Source organism: Oncorhynchus nerka, linkage group LG12 (assembly GCF_034236695.1).
Source record: "Oncorhynchus nerka isolate Pitt River linkage group LG12, Oner_Uvic_2.0, whole genome shotgun sequence".
Lineage (NCBI taxonomy): Eukaryota > Metazoa > Chordata > Actinopteri > Salmoniformes > Salmonidae > Oncorhynchus > Oncorhynchus nerka.
Genome location: NC_088407.1, coordinates 48,529,518 through 48,552,908, shown reverse-complemented (window position 1 = coordinate 48,552,908; position 23,391 = coordinate 48,529,518). Strand labels below are relative to the sequence as shown.

General features: G+C 43.9%; 1 pseudogene; it reads right to left on the bottom strand.

Annotated features, from left to right (window-relative positions):
- Positions 1 to 12,704: 12,704 nt before the first annotated feature.
- LOC115138783 (mitochondrial fission regulator 1-like) lies at positions 12,705 to 14,553 on the bottom strand (annotated as a pseudogene).
- Between the last annotated feature and the right edge of the window lie 8,838 nt (positions 14,554 to 23,391).

The following is a 23,391-nucleotide window of genomic DNA, read 5'->3' as shown; positions in this document are numbered from 1 at the left end:
AAAGGACCCTGGGCGCAGCCTGGAGAATATCGCCGTCCCAAGGAAGAAATAGAAGCGGCTAAAGCGGAGAGGCGCAGGTATGAGGAGGCAGCACGGCGACGCGGTTGGAAGCCGGAAAAGCAGCTCGAAAAAATTATTGGGGGGGAGGCTAGAAGGGAGAATAGTTATGCCAGGTAGGAAACCTGCGCATACTCCCTGTGCTCACCGTTGGGCTAGAGAGACCGGGCAGGCACCGTGTTATGCTATGGAGCGCACGGGTGCAGAGCCAGGTGCGGCACATACCAGCCCTTTCTATTGGCCGGGCTAGAGTGGGCATCGAGCCAGGTAAGCTTGGGCAGGCTCGGTGCTCAAGAGCTCCAGTGCGCCTGCACGGTCCGGTCTATCCAGAGCCACCTCCACACACCAGTCCTCCGGTAGCAGCACCACGCACCAGGCCTTCAGTGCGCCTCGCCTGTTCAACACAGCCAGAGCCTTCCTTCCCTCCTACGCTGTCGGAGTCTCCCGCCTGTTCAGCACGGCCAGAGCCTTCCTTCCCTTCTACGCTGTCGGAGTCTCCCGCCTGTTCAGCGCAGCCAGAGCCTGTATCCTCTCCTGCGCTGCCGGAGCCTCCTGCCTGGTCGGAGCAGCCTGAGCTGCCAGTCTGCAGAGAGCTGTCAGTCTGCCAAGTGCTGTCAGTCTGCACGAAGCAGCCAGAGCTGTCAGTCTGCCCAGCGCCGCCAGAGCTGTCAGTCTGCCCAGCGCCGCCAGTGCTCCCCGTCTGCCCAGCGCCGCCAGTGCTCCCAGTCTGCCCAGTGCCGACAGTGCTCCCAGTCTGCCCAGCGCCGCCAGTGCTCCCAGTCTGCCCAGCGCCGCCAGTGCTCCCAGTCTGCCCAGCGCCGCCAGTGCTCCCCGTCTGCCCAGCGCCGCCAGTGCTCCCCGTCTGCCCAGCGCCGCCAGTGCTCCCAGTCTGCCCAGCATCACCAGTCTGCCCAGCGCCGCCAGTCTGCCCAGCACCGCCAGTCTGCCAGGATCCGCCAGAAGTGCCAGACAACCAGTCTCTTCCAGATCTGCCAGACAACCAGTCTCTTCCAGATCTGCCAGACAACCAGTCTCTTCCAGATCTGCCAGACAACCAGTCTCTTCCAGATCTGCCAGACAACCACAGATCTGCCAGACAACCAGTCTCTTCCAGATCTGCCAGACAACCAGTCTCTTCCAGATCTGCAGACAACCAGTCTCTTCCAGACCAGAATCTTCCAGTTCCGCCAGCCAGCCAGGATTTACCGGAGCCTACTACCTGTCTGAGCTTCATCTCAGTACTGAGCTTCCTCTCAGTACTGGGATTCCTCTCAGTCCCGGGCTTCCCCTCGGTCCCGGGCTTCCCCTCGGTCCCGGGCTTCCCCTCGGTCCCGGGCTTCCCCTCGGTCCCGGGCTTCCCCTCTGTCCCGAGATGCCCCTCTGTCCCGAGCTGCCCCTCTGTCCCGAGCTGCCCCTCTGTCCCGAGCTGCCCCTCTGTCCCGAGCTGCCCCTCTGTTACGAGCGGCTCCTCAGTTATGTGGGGATCTGGGTGAGGACTATTAGGCCATGGTCGGCGGAGAGGGTGGATTATCCCAGGACGCGAAGGGGAGGAACAAGGACATTAATGGAGTGGGGTCCACGTCCCGAGCCAGAACCGCCACCATGGACAGACGCCCACCCGGACCCTCCCTATGCTCTTGAGGTGCGTCCGGGAGTCCGCACCTTAGGGGGGGGTTCTGTCACGCCTTGGTCATTGTATTTTGTGTTTTTTTCATATGTTTGGGTAGGCCAGGGTGTGACATGGGTTTATATGTTATGTTTCGTATTGGGGTTTGTATTATTTGGGATTGCGGCTGATTAGGGGTGTGGTATAGGCTTGGCTGCCTGAGGCGATTCTCAATTAGAGTCAGGTGCTTATCGTTGTCTCTGATTGGGAACCGTATTTAGGCAGCCTCAGTTTCGCTTTGTATTTCGTGGGTGTTTGTTCCTGTCTCTGTGTTGTAGTCACCAGATAGGCTGTACTTAGTTTCACGTTCTGTTTGTTGTTTTTGTATTCTGAGTTATTTCATGTACCGCATTTCATTCATTAAAGTCATGAGTAACCAACACGCTGCATTTCGGTCCGACTCTCTTCATTCAACAGAAGAACGCCGTTACAGTTGCGCACAAGGTCTTATCGCCAGCGCTCAAGACGTATGTCATACATGCTGAATGTAATATGAAAAGGCTGAAAAGGGTTGCTATATTATGCTACTATCTGTCATACCTTTCCTCAGTTGTTTACTGTGATGGTAAACCATTCTCTTTTTGATATTCTCATAAATGTTAAGATATTGTGTTATGGCAGCCGATAACTCAGTTTCAACTCAGTTCTGTTTGCTTCATATATCTTTCAAGAAAGCCATCACATGCAAAAAGCATTGCTTTTATATTTGAACAATTTGAATTTCCCTTTGATCTATATGGGGAGAGCTTAGATAAGATGTTTCATATATAAACAGAGATGTATCATTTGACATGAAAAAGGGCAGTAACACTTTATGATAATGTTGTTTATAAATATGTGAATAACTAGCTTACTAACATTTACAATATGTGGGACTAATTATTAATAAATGGTAAGCAAACTTTTTGCAAATGACTTATAAATGGTTTATTACTGAACATTATTATAAAGTGTAACCAAAAGGGCGTTGGCATACAGCATCAGTATTAAGAGGATGTTTTATGAAACCATGTTATATCACATGTACATTTTCATTCATTTTTAACATTATTTACAGTACTGTATATTCTGATTGTGTCATTTTCGTGATGATCACTTTCAGTGTGAGACACCCCGTATTTATTTGTGGATAAGTAGGTTAGCCACCATTGCTAAATCAAGCACATTGTTTTTGTGAAGGCAGGCACAAATACTAATGGAGTGGGCAACATCACAAAAGCATGAATCATTTCTGACTGAAAATGAATTATTTGTGTTCTGATGCAAGACATTTCCAATTGCTCACCAGTAGTTATTACACTATATATACAAAAGTAAGTGGACATGTAATGGATTTGGCTATTTCAGCCACACCCGTTGCTGACAGGTGTATAAAATTGAGAACACAGTCATGCAATCTCCATAGACAAACATTGTCAGTAGAATGGCATGTACAGAAGAGCTTAGTGACTTTCAATGTGGCATCATCATAGGATGCCACCTTTCCAACAAGTCAACTGTAGGTGCTGTTATTGTGAAGTGGAAACGTCTAGGAGCAACAACGGCTCAGCCATGAAGTGGTAGGCCGCACAAGCCCACAGAACGGGATCGACGAGTGCTGAAGCGCATAGCACTCACTGCCGAGTTCCAAACTACCTCTGGAAGCAACGTCAACACAATACAGTAACTGTTCGTCTGGAGCTTCAATGAAATAGCTTTCCATGGCCGAGCAGCCGCGTACAAGCCTTAGATCACTGTGCACAATGCCAAGCAACAGCTGGAGTGGTGTAAAGCTCGCCACTATTGGACTAGAGCATTGGAAACGCATTCTCTGGAGTGATGAATCACTCCACTAATCTGGGTTTGGCGGATGCCGGGAGAACACTACCTTCCCGAATGTATAGTGCCAACTGTAAAGTTTGGTGGAGGGGGAACAATGGTCTGTGGCTATTTTTCATGGTTCGGGCTAGGCCCCTTAGTTCCAGTGAAAGGAAATCTTAACGCTACAGCATACAATGACATTCTAGATGATTCTGTGCTCCATCTTTGTGGCAACAGTTTGGGGAAGGCCCTTTCCTGTTTCAGCTTGACAATGTCCTCGTCTACAAAGCGAGGTCCATACAGAAATGGTTTGTCGAGATCGGTGTGGAAGAACTTGACTGGCTTGCACAGAGCCCTGACCTCAACCTCATCAAACACCTTTGGGATGAATTGGAACGTCGATTGTGAGCCAGGCCTAATAGCCCAACATTAGTGCCCGTCCTCACCAATGCTCCTGTGGCTGAATGGAAGCAAGTCCCCGCAGCAATGTTCCAACATCTAGTGGAAAGCCTTCCCAGAAGAGTGGAGGCTGTTATAGAGGCAAATGGGGGACCAACTCCATATTAATGCCCATGATTTTGGAATGAGATGTTCGACGAGCAGGTGTCCACATACTTTCGGTCATTTAGTGCATTTATATTAGACTAAATGGGTTTATTTGTTCGTATGACTCCAGAAGCTATGACGGAATCAACAGGCACTCTGCTACATGTACTGAATTATCAACATTTGTTAGGTTGCTGAAGAAAGCAGCACAAATAATTAACATTTTCTCCTGTAATTGTTATTTCATTAGCTCACTTTACTTTCATTTCTTGTTTCTAGGCAGCATCAATTCTCCTTCCAAGTCATCTTCTTACCATATGAATCTCGTTATTGTTTTGAAAAAACGGGTTAATCCTATCTAACAAAAAATAAACTCAGTAACATGAAACACATTATTTTGGTTATGAACCCCAATAACACTTCAATTATACCCTATAAAGTAAATATTTAATAGAGACAGAGAGACACTTCAAGAATATATGATAATTCTCATATTCCCCCCATAAATGTGATTTGGCCTTTAGTGTTACAGCAACATAACATGTCTCCGCTAACACAGAAGCCTTGTTACCAGAGTGCCATCTGTGGAAGACAACTGCCTCGCCTCAGTTTCTAATCAAAACGTGACCCTGAGCTGAGGATGAGGGGAAAAAGACTGCACAATTACTCCCCTCCCCCTCCCCCTCTCTCTCTCTCCTTCGCTCTGATTCTCTCTCTTTCTCCATCTCTTCTCCCTTTTATCAGCTATTGGAGGCAGCTGGCAGTGGAGGCAGGCTGGGAGTAGGCCAGCCAGGATGAAAGAACTGTGCCCCAAATCATACCCTTTGTTACAAAGGTGTCATATTAACTCCAAACCCCCCACACAAGAAGACGGCTGCCTCGAACAGAACCATGGTGATGGCTTTCTCCAATTAACGGTTAACTGATGATTTTGAGCATCCCAAAAACATCTGGGTTTGTATTGTTTTCAAACAGGACTGATCTTCAGCTTCTCTCACTCTGTTCGACAATCCCTAATCCATACAAAAACCAAATTAAGGGTCATGAACACATTTGTGAATCTAACTTTATGCCGTTGGGGTCAATTTCGTCTCAATCTAATTCATTTTAGGAATGTAATCACACTCCAATATGATGGGATGCCATGTCCAGAATAACTTGGAATGATTTCTCACCTGTACAGAAAAGACAATAAATATGGAATACATGTTCAAAATACGTTCAAATGAGCAAAGCCATAAATCTATGTAGTAAAGAAAACACTGTTCATTTCTGATAATTCAGCACAATTAACATGTCATGAGATTAGTGGAGCTCTTAAGAAAAAACAGTGAGTTAGCGAGGCAGCTTTCAGCCAAGACTGATTCACAATAGGTAGTTTGAAGGTCAACAACATTAGTGTTAAACTACAAAGCTATATTGCGTGATAGTTCCCTAGTGTGAGTCCTCCTTCATTTCCCGAGTGCTATCTGAGTACCATTAAGGACACACTTTATTTTCCATTACAAAGCATCAAGAGGAGAGGCCAAACATATTTTCAAAAGCAGGAGAAATCAGAATGCTGAAAATAGATCCAAATGAATATACAGTACATCCGATAAGGAGACCCTCTTTGTTGTTGAGACTTTCTTGTCTTGGCTGTGAATCATAAGCATTTGGTGTATTTGAGGCGACTGAGGTGGGTGGTGGGGGTGTTCCCCAAGACTCTTGTCCTCCATTTAGTTTAACAACACCTAATTGGCTGTTGCTACGATACCTCCCGATGCGTGATGTCAGGAGGCAAGAAATGACTCCCCAAGTACACGCAAAAAGGATTTCCAACTTCTTATACTCATCCTGGGAAACATTTATTGCACTGCAACAGACCTTAATCACGCCCAGCTTTGACTAAGTCATACACTCTTAGAAATAAGGTTTCCAAATCTTCGGCTGTCCCCGTGGGAGAACCCTTTGAAGAACCATTTTTTGTTCCAGGTAGAATCATTTCAGATTCCAGGCAGAACCCTCTGTGGAAAGGATTCTGCATTGAATCCAAAAGGGTTCTACATGGAACCAAAAAGGGTTCTCCTATGGGGACAGCCGAATAACCCTTTTTTCTAAGAGTGTATTAGTTTTGAAGTAAATGCGAGAGTGATCAAGATTCAACAGTGTCCATAGTGTATATTCTTGTCATTATAACAATCTAAAAGTTGTCAGAACCCCTTTGAAAGATGGCACAGTTTTAGTTGTAGTTCTGGTAGTTTAGATATTGTTAAGTGATTGATTACTTCATAAAACCTATGAATGATAGCACTGTATATTCCCGCGCCTCCATCTAACTATTTAGTAGACAGTTGGGCCTCATAAAGCAATCATAATAAGACAGAGGGCAGGAGCAAGGTGCTGTCAGAGAATTTAATTCATATGAAATACTGGCGTAGGGTGTGTTCCTAAAGGTAATGTTCTCCTGCTAATATGTTGCTATGGGTATGGTTGAGACAGAGTTCAGGCACTGTAATGCTCATTAAGCTGTCAGCTGTGTGCTCTCAGCTTCTGCTATTTTCAAATTGGCAAGTCATTCATACTCATCTGGACAATGGCATCATTACAGGAGCTTTGGATCCTATGGCAACAGATACACTACATTCCCAAAAGTATGTGGACACCTGCTCGTTGAACATCTCAATCCAAAATCAAAGGCATTAATATGGAGTTCTTCCCTCCTTTTCTGTTATAACAGCCTCCACTCTTCTCGGAAAGCTTTCCACTAGATGCAAAACATTGCTGTGGGGACTTGCTTCCAGTCAGCCACAAGAGCATTAGTGAGGACGGGCACTGATGTTGTGCAATTAGGCCTGGCTCGTAGTCAGCGTTCCAATTCATCCCAAAGGTGTTCGATGGGGTTGAGGGCAGGCCTTTGTGCAAGTCGAGTTCTTCCACACCAATCTCGACAAACCATTTCTGTATGGACCTCGCTTTGTACACGGGGGCATTGTCATGCTGAAACAGGAAAGGGCCTTCCCCAAACTTTTGCCACAAAGTTGGAAGCACAGAATTGTCTAGAATGTCATTGTATGCTGTAGCTTTAAGAATTCCCTTCACTGGAACTAAGGGGCCTAGCCCGAACCATGAAAAATAGCCACAGACCATTATTCCTCCTCCACCAAACTTTACAGTTGGCACTATGCATTGGGGCAGGTAGCATTTTCCTGTCATCTGCCAAACCCAGATTCGTCCATCGGACTGCCAGATGGTGAAGCGTGATTCATGTCTCCAGAGAAAACGTTTCCACTGCTCCAGAGTCCAATGGCGGCGAGCTTTACACCACTCTAGCCGGCACTCGTCATTGCGCATGGTGATCTTAAGCTAGTGTGCGTCTGCTCTGCCATGGAAACCCATTTCATGAAGCTCTCGATGAACAGTTATTGTGCTGACGATGCTTCCAGAGGCAGTTTGGAACTCAGTAGTGAGTGTTGCAACTAAGGACAGACGATTTTTATGGGCTTCAAGACTCGGCGGTCCCGTTGTGTGAGCTTGTGCGGCCTACCACTTTGCGGCTGAGCTGTTGTTGCTCTTAGGCATTTCCAATTCACAATAACAGTATTTACAGTTGACCTGGGCAGCTCTAGCAGGGCGGATATTTGACAAACTGACTTGTTGGAAAGGTGGCATCCTATGACAGTGCCACGTGGAAAGTCACGGAGGTCTTCAGTAAGGCGTTCTACAGCCAATGTTTGTCTATGTATATTTCATGGCTATGTTCTCGATTTTATACACCTATCAGAAATAGCCGAATCCACTAATTTGAAGGGGTGTCCACATACTTTTGTATATATAGTGTATTGTGATTGTCTTGAGATTATGGGGGATTTTTCAAAGGAGAATTTTGTCATACCCAAGTGAATATTAGCCAATTTAAGTATAACTCACACTTTTTAGTTTGATATGACATTGTGATAAAATACAATACAATGTTATTTTTTAAATATTGTATAATAAAATTTATTTTTTCATTTTTTTCAGCAAAAATAATTATCCACTCCATATAGAAACATATAGATGCACATAAACAATGACTATATCTTATACCTGGGGCGGCAAGGTAGCCTAGTGGTTAGAGCGTTGGACTAGTAATCGCAAGGTTGTGAGTTCAAACCCCTGAGCTGACAAGGTACAAATCTGTCGTTCTGCCCCTGAACAGGCAGTTAACCCACTGTTCCTAGGCCGTCATTGAAAATAGTTAAATAAAGGTAAAACAACTTTAATTTACAGAGATAGTGTACATTAATACAAACGTTGTGCACAGTTATTTTCCTCTTATTTCCATAGAATGGAATGTTCCACTGTGCTGAAGTGACATCCCCGACAGTCAAAAGAGGGTGTAAATCTGCCTAAATGACACCCACTTTCACACATTCCCTGCGACACCTGCCCTGCAGCTTTCAGTTTAATGAGACTGATGTCTGTTAGGTCATCAATCTCTCTTCCCCTGGTTGGAGCTGAGACGTCGGGCAAATCGCTCTTCACCTCAACCAAGCCTAGCCAGGCCTCAGAATTACCTCTCTGCTCAGTCTCATACACACTCTTAGAAAAATGTCTGATCTAGAACCTTAAAGGATTCTTCAGCTGTCGCCATAGGAGAAGTATGTGAAGAATCCTATTTGATTCCAGGTAGAACCCTCTGGTTCCAGGTATAACCCTTTTGAGTGTCATATAGAACCCTATACACCAAGGTTTCTACATGGAACCCAAAAGAGTTCTACCTGGAACCAAAAAGGGTTCTACCTTAACCAAAAAGGATTCTCTTATGGGGACAGCTGAAAAACCCTTTTGGATCTTGTTTTTCTGTGAGTGCAGTGCCTGACACATTTGTCAGAAATATTAATTGTGGCTAGTTGCCACATTTTGCCCAAAGCAAAACTTCATCACTTTGCTGACGAAGTGTCTTGTTCCTGGGTCACTTTGAAGACTGACAACTAACAATCCTAGTCTGTGACTGGAACAAATGGAAAAGTTATAGATGGTGATGGCAATGTCTGGGAAGTGAAGAGAACTTTAAGAGCATTGGGAAAGTTTCTGTGCTTAATGACTTGTCTGTTTAGAAAGAGTTTCCGGCAAACAAAAGAGGAATTGATGAAAAGTTGAAAAACCCTGTTGGTCAAGCCCATATGACAGATAGGAGCACTCTATTCATGAAACCACTACCATTTGCGGAAGCTAGCAGCCTAGTTGAAATGGCAAAGGGAGTGTAGGAACTCTAATTATTTATCAAAGCCTGCGGTTACCTAAACATTTTTGCCAAAATTACTTTGGATCCCATATATAACATGGTGTCAGAAGTGGGATCTACAGTCATTTTGACAAAATTGTTATATATGGATGAGGCTGAGAGACATGAGTCAAATTAAGATGTTTAGGACCTGAACACGGATTATCTGAGAGGATAATATGGCAACAATACAGATTATGCATCCAAGTATTTGATCTTGAGCAATAGCGAATTAACCCTTTACAGGACAAGTTGTGGCAGTAAGGGAGAATTCAAAAGGGCCAAAACTCCATGTCACATTATTGCATCCACTTACTGTGGAAATGTTACTTAGACCAAGGGAAAGAAAATACGTTTACTATTGCAGACACAATCTCTCATGGAGATTCTCATGCCATGGTCCTTTTATTTGCTCTTAGAAGCACAGTAACCTGTTTTGAGGAGCTTTACTTATATCTTGGATGACAAAACAGTCTCAATGTCACCCTAATGTCTATATTAACAGTTAACAATGCCATGTCGTTACACTGACCTCTATTTGATGAACTCTCCACAGACATCTCCCAGCATCTAAAATAGGCAGGAAGCTCTTGGTGGAAGTGAGAGACAAAGTATGCCAAGGACTCACATGGAAAAACAGAAATGGCCTGGATCATCTTGGGCCTTCGAGAAAGAGAGTAGAAAGGAGAGAAAAAAATGAGGTTAACTAGAATCTTCAAAGTTATTAGCCTCCCAAGAGAAGGAAGGAGAGAGAGGAGCTTTTAAAGATTTTGAAACAACTGAAGGTATCATGGAGGATAAGGCCAGGGCAGGTGACCCCATCTTAACAAAAGGGCAACAAGATCTGAGCAAATGACACTGGCTTATTATGATTTATTTATATATATATATATATTTTGTGCTTCTCCTCTAGTGTGCTACTGTAGCGTGAACAGAAACCACAGGATACATTTTTGCTTGGGGCCCTGCCATTTCAGAATAAGTCTGAAGGATGTTTTTATAGAATGGTACTACTGTCACTATTCTGAAATGAAGCATTGTGTATAACAATATAAAATGCCTACACACCCAAGAGACGAGAAAGGGGTTGCACATTATAATACAAAGAATGTGCTCTACCACTTGGTTACATATGCAAAAAATGTAAATCAATTTAATGATTTAATTCTTGATAAAGTATAACAATTCAGTCAATAGTGAATCTACACTGCAACCCAGTGGTGATCTAGTGTCACTTTTTGGGAATGCACAACTACCTAATGGTGGTAATTCTGGCCTGTTCTGTGTTTACAATCAAAATATAGCCAATCATACCATCAACTGTTGACACTATTTACAGCAATGACAACTTGTACGGATTTAAATTACAGCATTGTGAAAATCAGTAAGACTTTTAAAAGAATGTTATCTGTTATCAAGCAGGAATTATAAAGAATGAGTCTGGAGTTTAACATGTCAGCCCATCTTTATTTAAGTTTAAACACAAAACAAACAAACACAGCTCTTTCTTCCATTTGGCAGCATACAGACACATGGCAGGTATTTAATCAGAGACCATTAGATGGCATGGTTACTAGTTAGCCGAAACAAAAATGGTGACAAAGTAGAATACAAACACAAAGCTGGTGACTGAAATGTCAATAAAGATCCCTTTTTATCAATGAGAATGTGGTGCACCAAGAATAATGATAACTGCACTGATTCCGTTCCCATAAACTCTTGACGAGAAATGAGCAATGCCAAACCTTAAAAAAAACGAATTCTTAAACGTACTTCTTTGTGAAATGCTCTGCTCAAAGCTTAGCTTTGTTGTCTCGATTTTGCACTCAAAAAATGAGCCAGACACTGAAAATTTGGGCAAATCCTTATCCACCTGATATATATACAATATATACAAAAGTATATGGACACCCCTTCAAATGAGTGGATTTGGCTATTTCAGCCACACCCGTTGCTGACAGGTGTATAAAATCGAGCAAACAGCCATGCAATCTCCATAGACAAACATTGGCCTTACTGAAGAGCCCAGTGACTTTCAACGTGCCACCGTCATAGGATGCCATATTTTGAGAAAATCAGTTCATAAAATTCTGGCCCTGCTAGAGCTGCCCCAGTCAACTGTAAGTTCTGTTATTGTGAAGTGGAAAGGTCTAGGAGCAACAATGACTCTACCTCAAAGTGGTAGGCCACACAAGTTCACAGAACGTGACCGCTGAGTACTGAAGCGCATAGCGTCTACAAATCACCTGTCCTCAGTTGCAACACTCACTACCAAGTTCCAAACTTCCTCTGGAAGCAACATCAGCACAATAACATTGAGCTTCATTAAAATGGGTTTCCAAGGCCAAGCAGCCAAGCACAAGCCTAAGATTACCATGCGCAATGCCAAGCGTCAGCTAGAGTGGTGGACTCTGGAGCAGTGGAAATGCGTTCTCCAGAGTGATGAATCACGTTTCACCATCTGGCAGTCCGATGAAGGAATCTGGGTTTGGCAGATGCCAGGAGAAAACTAGCTGCCTGAATGCATAGTGCCAACTGTAAAGTTTGGTGGATAATAATATGATTTTCATGGTTCGTACTAGTACCCTTAGCATGACATTGCCCCTATGCACAAAGCGAGGTCCATACAGAAATGGTTTGTTGAGATAGGTGTGGAAGAACTTGACTGGCCTGCACAGAGCCCTGACCTCAACCCCATCGAACACCTTTGGAATGAATTGGAATGCCGACTGCGAGCCAGGCCACATCAGTGCCCGACCCCACTAATGCTCGTGGCTGAATGGAAGCAAGTCCCCTCAGCAATATTCCAACATCTAGTGGAAAGCCTTCCCAGAAGAGTGGAGGCTGTTATAGCAGTAAAGTGGGGTCAAACTCCATATTATAATGCCCATGATTTTGGAATGAGATGTTCGATGAGCAGGTCTCCACATACTTTTGAAAGGTGTACCTTTGTGGGACTTCCCTTTCCCTTTCACAAATAGTGGAAAGACTAATGGGGATGGGCTGATTTTAAAAAAGCACACTAACCAATGAATAAAAGGAAAAACTGTCATATTGATAGAGGCAATAGGTTTTGTAGTAAGGCGTGCACGGGATAATTTATTTTCAAAAGCCACACAAGTGACACTCATACTCATATCTTTAGTATATTGTGACAGCACACATGCACATTGTCTCCTACACCTAAGAGCCACAGATTCTGTAATAAAAATAAAACGGGAGTTTATCGCTGGTTGTCTTAACAGGCAGATATAGCACAACAGCACACAAGGAAGGATAACACTTAAATTCAAATTTTACAATAGATTAACAAGTCTTCCAAGCTGTCCTTGTATCAGACAAGTTCAAAGACCACACACATCATTATTATTTAGTCATGGCCGTCGACCGATTTCAAATTGGGATTTATTTCTCTGTATCATGTTGCACAGCGTCCATCAATCAAGCTACATTCTGAGAGTTATTACCCTAAGGACAGCGATAACATTTTCTCGTACTGGTACAATGGGGTTATGAGTAGGTTAAGAGCTATGTGAAGAAGATTGTTTATTTGTAAACTTATGCTGTACACATTGACCATGACTAACAAACTTGAACAGATGTTTTGCTGTAAATGAACAAAGAATTGTGTAGGTATTGCAGTACTCTGTTACTTTCTGCAGTCTTATTTGTACATACAACTTCAAGGACTATACAGAAATGAAAAGATAAAATAACTATTCCACTCCAACAAATGCGTTCATCCACAACTCTTCTGTTGAAGCTTGTCGGGGACAAAAAGGGGGAATGGTTTCTCTCATGGTACCAGGACAGGCACTATACAGAAGAGAAAAAAGTTACCAGGCAGCACTGGAGACAGTCTGATGGTGAGCAAGAGACATCAAAGTAGGTGAAATCTGAAGTGGAAGTTGTACAGCACCCACAAAATGAAGTTGCTATGACATTGCTTTTGAACCAATGGGATAAGGAATCCTCCTTTTGGGGAGGTGTGTGGGCCCAGATAGTGAGCGGGGAGTGTTGATTGAATAACAGGAGATGTCGTGCCTAGCCATTGGGGTATGGTTTCAATTTGGTTTGGTTCAGACCGAATTGACCTGCTGGGAGGTGGTTGCTTGTTTTTCCAGACATGTTGTTTAGCCATTGCCATGGTTGATGAGGTGCATCCGGGTCTCCATGGGGACTGGGTCCTTAGGCACAGGCCTGGCAACAGAACGGAGAGACACGGAAACAATGAAACACAATCCTCTGTAGACCAAGAGTAAAATCCTGGCATGCAACACACATAGGAGTGTCCACTGGCAATTGACATTTTAAAAGTAAAGCTTAATAGATAAATGTTTATTTATGTTTCCGTCTAATCTTGCGAGCCGTATTGTGTATGAATGTCTGTCGACATGGACTACTTTCTATGTGGCCTGACTTACGTGGGTAGGTGGAGTTGGGTAGAGGTTGAGGACTACGGAGCCTCTACTTGAGTTTCTTCATCCCCACAACGTCTTTATCCTTCAGGATATTCTTCCTCAGGGCCTCTGAGATCAGCGAGGCAGTGTCTAACTCCCCCCATTAGGGAGGTGCAGCCTCTGTTATACCTGCATGGACACACACGTTAAAAGCATGGTCTGGTACAAAGACATAATCTGAAACGTATTACCTAATAATTGTTTCCTCTCGTAGATTTTTTACCTATGGAAAACAGGATGACAGTCAGCTGCCAATGCATTATCACACACCTTCTGCTAACATGATATTTAGACAGTGTGTGTGTGTGTACTAATGGAGAGGGAGGCATTTTCCTCAGTGTCCTGACTCGCCCTTTAAACCTACCTGTCCCTGCTCATCTTCATGCGGTTCATGTCCTTCAGGATGTCCCTGACGTCGGCAAAGTTGGTGGACTTGGAAAGCAACACCATGTCCTCCTCCGCCTCCCGGAAGTCCATGCTGGGACGGTCCAGGCCAAAGGTCGCCATGAAGGCCGACATGTTCGCAAGTGGCAGGGGGTCTGGCATCAGCTCCGATACAATGGACACCACGTCCTCCTCATCCTCCTCACCACGTCGCTGATGACGAAGGAGGCAGAGGCGGCGGGCTGGTAGGGCGCCATCTTGAAGGCCGCCATTGAAAAGCTCATGCTGGTGTCGTCGGGGGAGAGGGGGTCAGGTGTCAAGGGGTTTGAGCTTGACTGGTGAAAACAGAGCAGAGCAGTGACAGGCAAGTTATTGAACTTGTCAGAGTTAATTTAGAGAACATAATTTTCCCATTAATAAACGTCCGAATTGTGACAGACGGAGCCTTAAAAAAGGGACACAGATTGGCAATCAACTCGTCTCCTGCACTGTTGTCACATGCAATGTTCCCTCTAAGCTGCTCGCGGGCACGCAGTAGCCCCGAGACTGCCGCGCAGCTCCCCCAGGACTGCCAAGCAGAAGAAATATCAGCCCACTGAGAGAAGCATGAGATTGAACTTCACTTTCTAGAGTTTTCCCTGCGAGTTATTAGCCCAGTTATAGTTCATTTGTAGTCTGATTGCTTCCTACAAGAGCATAAAACGTGTACTTTTCTACACATCTTTGAAAAGTGAATCAGGTAAAGAGCTTTTTTTGGCTTAAAATAGGCAGTGTTGTATTTTGATGCAGGCTTGAATAAGCTAAGTAGCCAATAGGTAGAGGTGTAGGCTCATTTGTCTGATTCTCTGTAATAATGGTTTGGAAATAATAACGCATTTTATTTTGTAAAGTAGTTTCTTGCATCAAACGAAAACATTTGCAGTCACCTCCTTGTCTGAAGGACAAGTGGATAAACAGGTTCTTTTCAAACCCTGCATTTGTATTTATTTTGTGTCATGGAATGTAGGCCTACATTGAACACCACACATTGGCTGCTACTGTAGACTGAATGATAGAACATGTTAAAATGTTATGGGATACATTTTCTTTTTTTGATGTTAGGCCACACTGGTAGGCCTACATTATTAAGATTTTTTTTAAATTTAACCTTTATTTAACTAGGCAAGTCAGTTAAGAACACATTTTTATTTACAATGATGGCCTACCCCGGACGACACTGGGCCAATTGTGCGCCGCCCTATGGGACTCCCAATCACGGCCGGATGTGACACAGCCTGGATTCGAACCAGTGAATGTAGTAACACCTCTTGCACTGAGATGAAGTGCCTCAAACTGCTGCGCCACTCGGGAGCCAAAATTATGATCAAATACACACACGAGCCTTCTAAGCCACATAAAACTGTAACTTAAAGTGGGTACAGCCTCAGTGTTCAGAGTAAACACACTGGAAGTTGCACAGAATTTTCACAACATTCAAGTTTGCGCTCAGCAGACCTGAAATTTGTTCAGTGGCAAATTTTGTTTTTGGTAACATTGGTCACATAGTCAGTCTATTTTTAATACAATGTCCTTGATGAGTTTCTGAGGCATGGGTGGGTCAGTGTTTTTCAGTTTCAATTCCAAAGCCCATCACTTTAAGAAGACAAGCCCTATGCTTGTCTAGGAAAAGCTCATTGGCTAGAGCATGTGAAACAGGTCATCATCATCTCTGCAACAATGACATGACTTTATGCCACAGAGTTCCTGTGCATATCCATGCAGAAAGACATACAATCTTAATGACCAATAGATAAGCCTACAAAAAAATATACACACAGTAACAAATAAAACAACATTTTATTGATCACATGCGCCAAATACAATATATGATGACCTTACCGTGAAATGCTTACTTACAAGCCCTTAACCAACAATGCAGTTCAAGAAATAGAGTTAAGAAAACAATTACAAAATAAATAAAAAAGAACAATAAAAGAACAATAACGATGCTATATACAGGGGGTAACGGTACTTAGTCAATGTGTGGCGGTACAGGTTAGTCGAGGTCATTTGTACATGTAGTTAGGGGAAAAGTGACTATGCATATATAATAAACAGCAAGCGTAAAAACAAAGGGGGGTCAATGTAAATAGTATGGGTGGCCATTTGACTCATTTTTCAGTCTTATGGCTTGGGGGTAGAAGCTGTTAGGTAGCCTTTTGGACCTAGACTTGGTACTCCGGGACCGCATGCCCTGTGGTAGCAGAGAGAACAGTCTATGACTTGGGTGACTGGAGTCTTTGCCAATTTTTTGGGGCCTTCCTCTGACACTGCCTAGTATATAGGTCCTGGATGGCGGGAAGCTTGGTCCCAGTGATGTACTGGGCTGTACGCACAATTTTCTGTAGCGCCTTACAGTCGGATGCCGAGCAGTTGCTATACCAGGCGGTCAGGATGCTCTCGATGGTGCAGCTGTAGAACTTTGAGGATCTGGGTACCCATGCGAAATCTTTTCAGTCTCCTGAGGGGGAAAAGGTGTTGTTGTGCCTTCTTCACAGCTGTCTTGGTATGTTTGGACCATGATAGTTTGTTGTTGATGTGGACACCAAGGAACTTGAAACTCTCGATCCGCTCCACTACAGCTCCGTCGATATGAATGGGGGCGTGTACGTCCCTACTTTTCCTGTAGTCCACGATTAGCTCCTTTGTCTTGCTCATGTTGAGGGAGAGGTTGTTGTCCTGGCCCCACACTGCCAGGTCTCTGACATCCTCCCTAAAGGCTGTCTCATCATTGTCGGTGATCAGGCCTACCACTGTTGTGTCATCAGCAGACTTAATGATGGTGTTGGAGTTGTGCTTGGCCACGCAGTCATGGGTGAACAGGGAGTACAGGAGGGGACTAAGCACGCACCACTGAGGGGCCCCAGTGTTGAGGATCAGCATGGCAGATGTGTTGTTGCCTACCCTTACCACCTGGGGGTGGCCCGTCAAGTAGTCCAGGATCCAGTTGCAGAGGGAGGTGTTTAGTCCCAGGGTACTTAGCTTAGTGATGAGCTTTGTGAGCACTATAGTGTTGAACGCTGAGATGTAGTCAATGAACAGCATTCTCACATAGGTGTTCCTTTTGTCCAGGTGAGAAAGGGCAGTGTGGAGTGTGGTTGATTATTACAGGAGGCTTTTATAACACATCAGCATTGCACTAAAGCCATATTGAAGGTGATGACACCTTAAAGCAGGAATCTGCAGGTCTTGGACCTATGCCGCCCCACTTCTTGTGTAGGGTTTTCACTTTGAACGAAAAAACAAGGGATTGAGCCCTGATCTGCCTTGGGCTCTCCTTCTGGGCAAGGTGTATCTTTGCGTTAAATCCCTTCTACTTGAGAATGACCCTGCTGCCATGGCCCCGCAGCGGAAATGAAAGCCAATTGCAAGCTAACAGCCCCTAGAAACAAACAGAGCCAACGAAGCCAACAAGCTAGCTAACTTGTTTGCAGATAAACAGTCATTGTAGCAGGGAGAAAAGAAACATGCAGCATTCTCAGTTCTTGAATCTGAATCAACTTCACCCCAAAAGAGAAAAAGAAGCTAGAAAAATACTCCTCGTGACCAATCCAGAAACTGGATAAACGTTGGAATTCATTTTTAACGGAAGTGTGACACTGAAATGGCCCAAGTTCTCATGGACTGATCCCAGCTAGCAATGAGGAATCTGCCCAGAAGTAACCCTCTTACGGGGGGCCAAAAGGAAAAGGAACACCTATGCGCCTGGACCACCACAGGAGTCACTACAGAGCGATGAGACAAGGACATCCCGGCCAGCCAAACACTCCCCTAACTCAGACAACGCTGGGCCAATTGTGCGTCACCTCATGGGTCTCCTGGGTGCCGCCAGCACGGGTCTCGAACCAGCATCTGTAGCAACTCAGTTTGCCCTGCGATGCAGTGTCTTAGACTGCTGCACCACTCTGGAGGCTCAATCCAAAGTTTTTGATGCTTATCAATTAGAGGTCGGCCGATTAATTAAGGCCGATTTCAAGTTTTCATAACAATCGGAAATTGGTATTTTTGGACACCGATTTGGCCAATTAAAAAAAAAAAAAGTTTTTTTACACTTTTATTGAATCTTTATTTAACTAGGCAAGTCAGTTAAGAACACATTCTTATTTTCAATGACGGCCTAGGAACGGTGGGTTAACTGCCTCGTTCAGGGGCAGAATGACAGATTTTTGCCTTGTCAGCTCGGGGTATCCAATCTTGCAACCTTACAGTTAACTAGTCCAACTATAACCACCTGCCTCTCGTTGCACTCCACAAGGAGACTGCCTGTTACGCGAATGCAGTAAGCCAAGGTAAATTGCTAGCTAGCATTAAACTTATCTTATAAAAAACAATCAATCAATCATAATCACTAGTTAACTACACATGGTTGATGATATTACTAGTTTATTTAGCGCGTCTTGCGTTGCATATAATCTGACTGAGCATACAAGCATACAAGTATCTGACTGAGCTGTGGTAGGCAGCAGCAGGCTCGTAAGCATTAATTCAAACAGCACTTTCGTGCATTTTGCCAGCAGCTCTTCGTTGTGCGTCAAGCATTGCGCTGTTTATGACTTCAAGTCTATCAACTCCCGAGATGAGGCTGGTGTAACCGATGTGAAATGGCTAGCTAGTTAGCGGGGTGCGCGCTAATAGCGTTTCAAACGTCACTCGCTCTGAGACTTGGAGTGGTTGTTCCCCTTGCTCTGCATGGGTAACGCTGCTTCGAGGGTGGCTGTTCTCATTGTGTTCCTGGTTCGAGCCCAGGGAGCAGCGAGGAGAGGGACGGAAGCTATACTGTTACTCTGGCAATACTAAAGTGCCTATAAGAACATCCAATAGTCAAAGGTTAATGAAATACAAATGGTATAGAGGGAAATAGTCCTATAATTCCTATAATAACTACAACCTAAAACTTCTTACCTGGGAATATTGATCTGAGTAAGGAACTTAAACGTTAGCTTTCTTACATGGTACATATTGCACTTTTACTTTCTTCTCCAACACTTTGTTTTTGCATTATTTAAACCAAATTGAACATGTTTCGTTATTTATTTTAGCATAAATTGATTTTATTGATGTTTTATCTTAAGTTAAAATAAGTGTTCATTCAGCATTGTTGTAATTGTCATTATTACAAATTTAAAAATTGGCTGATTAATCGGTATCGGATTTTTTGGGGTCCTCCAATAATCGGTATCGGCGTTGAAAAATCATAATCGGTCGACCTCTATTATCAATTGCCTTGCATTTGTATTCAAAGGAATCTAATAATAGCGTCATGCAGCTACACTGCATAAACCCCACAAGATGCCATGCCTTCATTTAAACTAGCTAACTTTAGCTATCTAAAGCTAGATATGCAAATTGCTGACATAACGTTAGTGTGTTTGGTTTGTAGATGATAATGCTACCTAGCTAGGTGGTCAAACACCAGTCTCAATGTCAAGAGTGAAGAGGCGACTCTGGGATGCTGGCCTTCTAGGCAGAGTTGCAAAGAAAAAGACATATTTCAGACTGGCCAATAAAAATAAAAGATTAAGATAGACAAAAGAACACAGACACTGGACAGAGGAACTCTGCCTAGAAGGCTAGCATCCCTGAGTCACCTCTTCACTGTGGATGTTGAGACTGGTGTTTTGCGGGCACTATTTAATGAAGCTGCCAGTGGAGGACTTGTGAGGCGTCTATTTCTCAAACTAGACATTCTAATGTACTTGTCCTCTTGCTCAGTTGTGCACCGGGGCCTCCCACTCCTCTTTCTATTGTGGTTAGGGCCAGTTTGCGCTGTTCTCTGAAGGGAGTAGAAAACAGCGTTGTACGAGATCTTCAATTTCTTGGCAATTTCTCACATGGAACAGCCTTCATTTCTCAGAACAAGAATAGACTGACGAGTTTCAGAAGAAATTCTTTGTTTCTGGCCATTTTGAGCCTGTAATCGATCCCACAAATGCTGATGCTCCAGATACTCAACTAGTCTAAAGAAGGCCAGTTGTATTGCTTCTTTAATCAGTACAACAGTTTACAGCTGTGCTAACATAATTGCAAAAGGGTTTCCTAATGATCAATTAGCCTTTTATAATGATAAACTTGGATTAGCTAACACAACATGCCATTAGAACACAGGAGCGATAGTTGCTGATAATGGGCCTCTGTACGCCTATGTAGATATTCCATTAAAGAAAATCTGCCGTTTCCAGCTACAATAGTCATTTACAACATTAACAATGTCTACAATGTATTTCTCATCAATTTGATGTTATTTTAAAAATGGACAAAAAAGTTACTTTTCTTTCAAAAACAAGGAAATGTCTTACGTGTCCCCAAACTTTTGAACGGCAGTGTACATGTACAAATTACCTCAACTAACCTGTACCCCTACACAATGACTCGGTACCGGTACCCCCTGTATATATCCTTGTTATTGTTATTTTATCATGTTACTTTTTCTTTTCTTTTTTACTTTAGTTTATTTAGTAAACATTTTCTTAACACTTTCTTGAACTGCATTGTTGATTATGGGCTTGTAAAGTAAGCAATTGACGGTAAGGTCTAAACCTGTTGCATGTGACAAATAAAATGTGATGTCTCCAGATTGACTTTAGAAGCAGTATAACATTAGCTAGCTAGCTAGGATTGAGGAGAGACCACCGGTTTTGAGTTAGTTAACATTAACATTGGTAGCTATTTTGGGCAAACTTTGCTAGCTAATGACAGCATTGTCATCTGTCTGAAGCAAATTTGACGACATGATAATGGAAAGCTGATTCCTACTAAATAGTTGCCTATTTTAGCAATGCCATCATATTTCCAGATCACTACCATGTATTTTAGACTAAACAGTCATTAGCCCCCTTTCAGAATACTGTGATTCACAGGACGTTTGGGCAACAATATGGCCACGGCGTCTGTAGAATGTTCATAATAATGGCAACTACGTGACAGTGGTGCAACCCATGAATAGGCATAATATAGCTAACTTGGCCAGAGAAAGAGCCCCTTTCACTGGGGAATTGAACTTAATGAAAACAATTCCTTTACAAATTCCCAACCAGACTCTGTGGCAACGGAGAGAGTGGAGTCTCCTCAGCTCGTCCTGCAGGGAGCTGGTGTTGTTCATAGCCGTCACCGCGGGTTTCCTCAGCGTCTCCACCTTCTTGACGTAACGGCGGAAGTAGGGCACAGAGGAGTTACATTGCATAAGCAGGAAAGACACGTGGGCTGCCACTCGCGGGCGTGAGTCGCTTCTGAGAAAACACAATGGACCATAAGAAAACACTCTTGCATTAACAGAACAGGAAGCTTATTGACAGACACAAACACAGTGGAATCTTCCAAATTTGGAAGAGTCCCTTGCCATCACGAATGCTGACATAACCAATATTGTTGTGGCTGCTTCGCATGATGTATTGTTGTCTCTACCTTCTTGCCCTTTGTGCTTCCGTCAGGAGTTGGCAGGAGAGTAGAAAACAACTGGCGCCCAGGGCCCAGGCCACCACAAACATCACAGTAACCTTACTCTGCAGAATGCATGCTTTTAATCTTTAGAAATAGCTAGCTAATAGCTACAGTGTATATACAAAAGTGTGTGGATTCGGCTATTTCAACCACACCTGTTGCTGACAGGTGTATAAAATCGAGCACACCGCCATGCAATCTCCATAGACAAACATTGGCAGTAGAATGGCCTTACTGAAGAGCTCAGTGACTCAACATGGCACCGTCATAGAATGCCACCTTTCCAATAAGTCAGTGTGACACATTTCTGCTGGAGCTGCACAGGTCAACTGTAAGTGTTGTTATTGTGAAGTGGAAGAGCAACAACGGCTCACATCTAAGAGCAACAACGGCTCAGCCACGAAGTGGTAGGCCACACAAGCTCACACAACGTGACCGTCGAGTGCTGAAATGCATAAAAATAGTCTTTCCTCTGTTTCAACACTCACTACCGAGTGACAAACTGCCTCTGGAAGAAACGTCAGCACAATAACTGTTTATCGGGAGCTTCATTAAATGAGTTTCCATGGCCGAGCAGCCGCACGCACACAAGCCTAAGATCACCATGCGCAATGTGAAGTGTCGGCTGGAGTGGTGTAAAGCTCGCCGCCATTGGACTCTGGAGCAGTGGAAAAGCTTTCTCTGGAGTGATGAATCACGCTTCACCATCTGACAGTCTGATGGAAGAATCTGGGTTTGGCGGATGCCAGGAAAACACTACCTGCCCCAATGCATAGTGCTAACTGTAAAGTTTGGTGGAGGAGGAATAATGGTCTGGGGCTGTTTTTCGTGGTTCGGGCTAGGCCCTTTAGTTCCAGTGAAGGGAAATCCTAACACTATAGTATACAATGACATTCTAGACAATTATGTACTTCCAACTTTGTGGCAACAGTTTGTGGAAGGCCCTTTCCTGTTTCAGCATGGCAATGCCCCCGTGCAAAAGGCGAGGTCCATACAGAAATGGTTTGTCGAGACTGTTGTGGAAGAACTTAGCTGGCCTGCATAGAGCCCTGACCTTAACCCCATCGAACACCTAAGGGATGAAATGGAACGCCAACTGCGAGCCATGCCTCTAATCGCGCAACATCAGTGCCCAACCTCACTAATGCTCTTGTGGCTGAATGGAAGCAAGTCCCCACAGCAATGATCCAAAATCTATGGAAAGCCTTCCCAGAAGAGTGAAGGCTGCTATTTCAGCAAAGGGGGGAACAACTCCATTATTAATGCCTGTGATTTTGGAATGACATGTTTGCCGAGCATGTGTCCACATACTTTTGGTCATGTAGTGTATCTAGCTATCTAACTTACTGCTTCGGTTTCCATGGTGATTGATCTTGCTTATTCACTGTGCAGAGGACACCTAATCAGTGCTTGGCTCAGTTGGCTACTTGTGTGTTTAATAAGCAGTCTTCAGACACTGATAGTTAGGTATTCCAACATCTGTAAAGGAGACAAACACACATGTTGACAGTGAGCATTGAGGAGCTATAGATTATCAACAGAATGGGTGGTGGTATTTACTAGCAACTAAACGAAAACAAACGGGGAGCAATTGTATGATACAGCGTGCACTAAAGATTACACCCCAGACCACACACAAACATCTGGAAGTTAAATTTTTTTTGTTTTGCTTCATAGCCGCTGGAAGTAGTTTGGGGGTATGGTTACTGCAATTATTTCGCACTACAGAAGGCTATATATGTACGCTAATACAG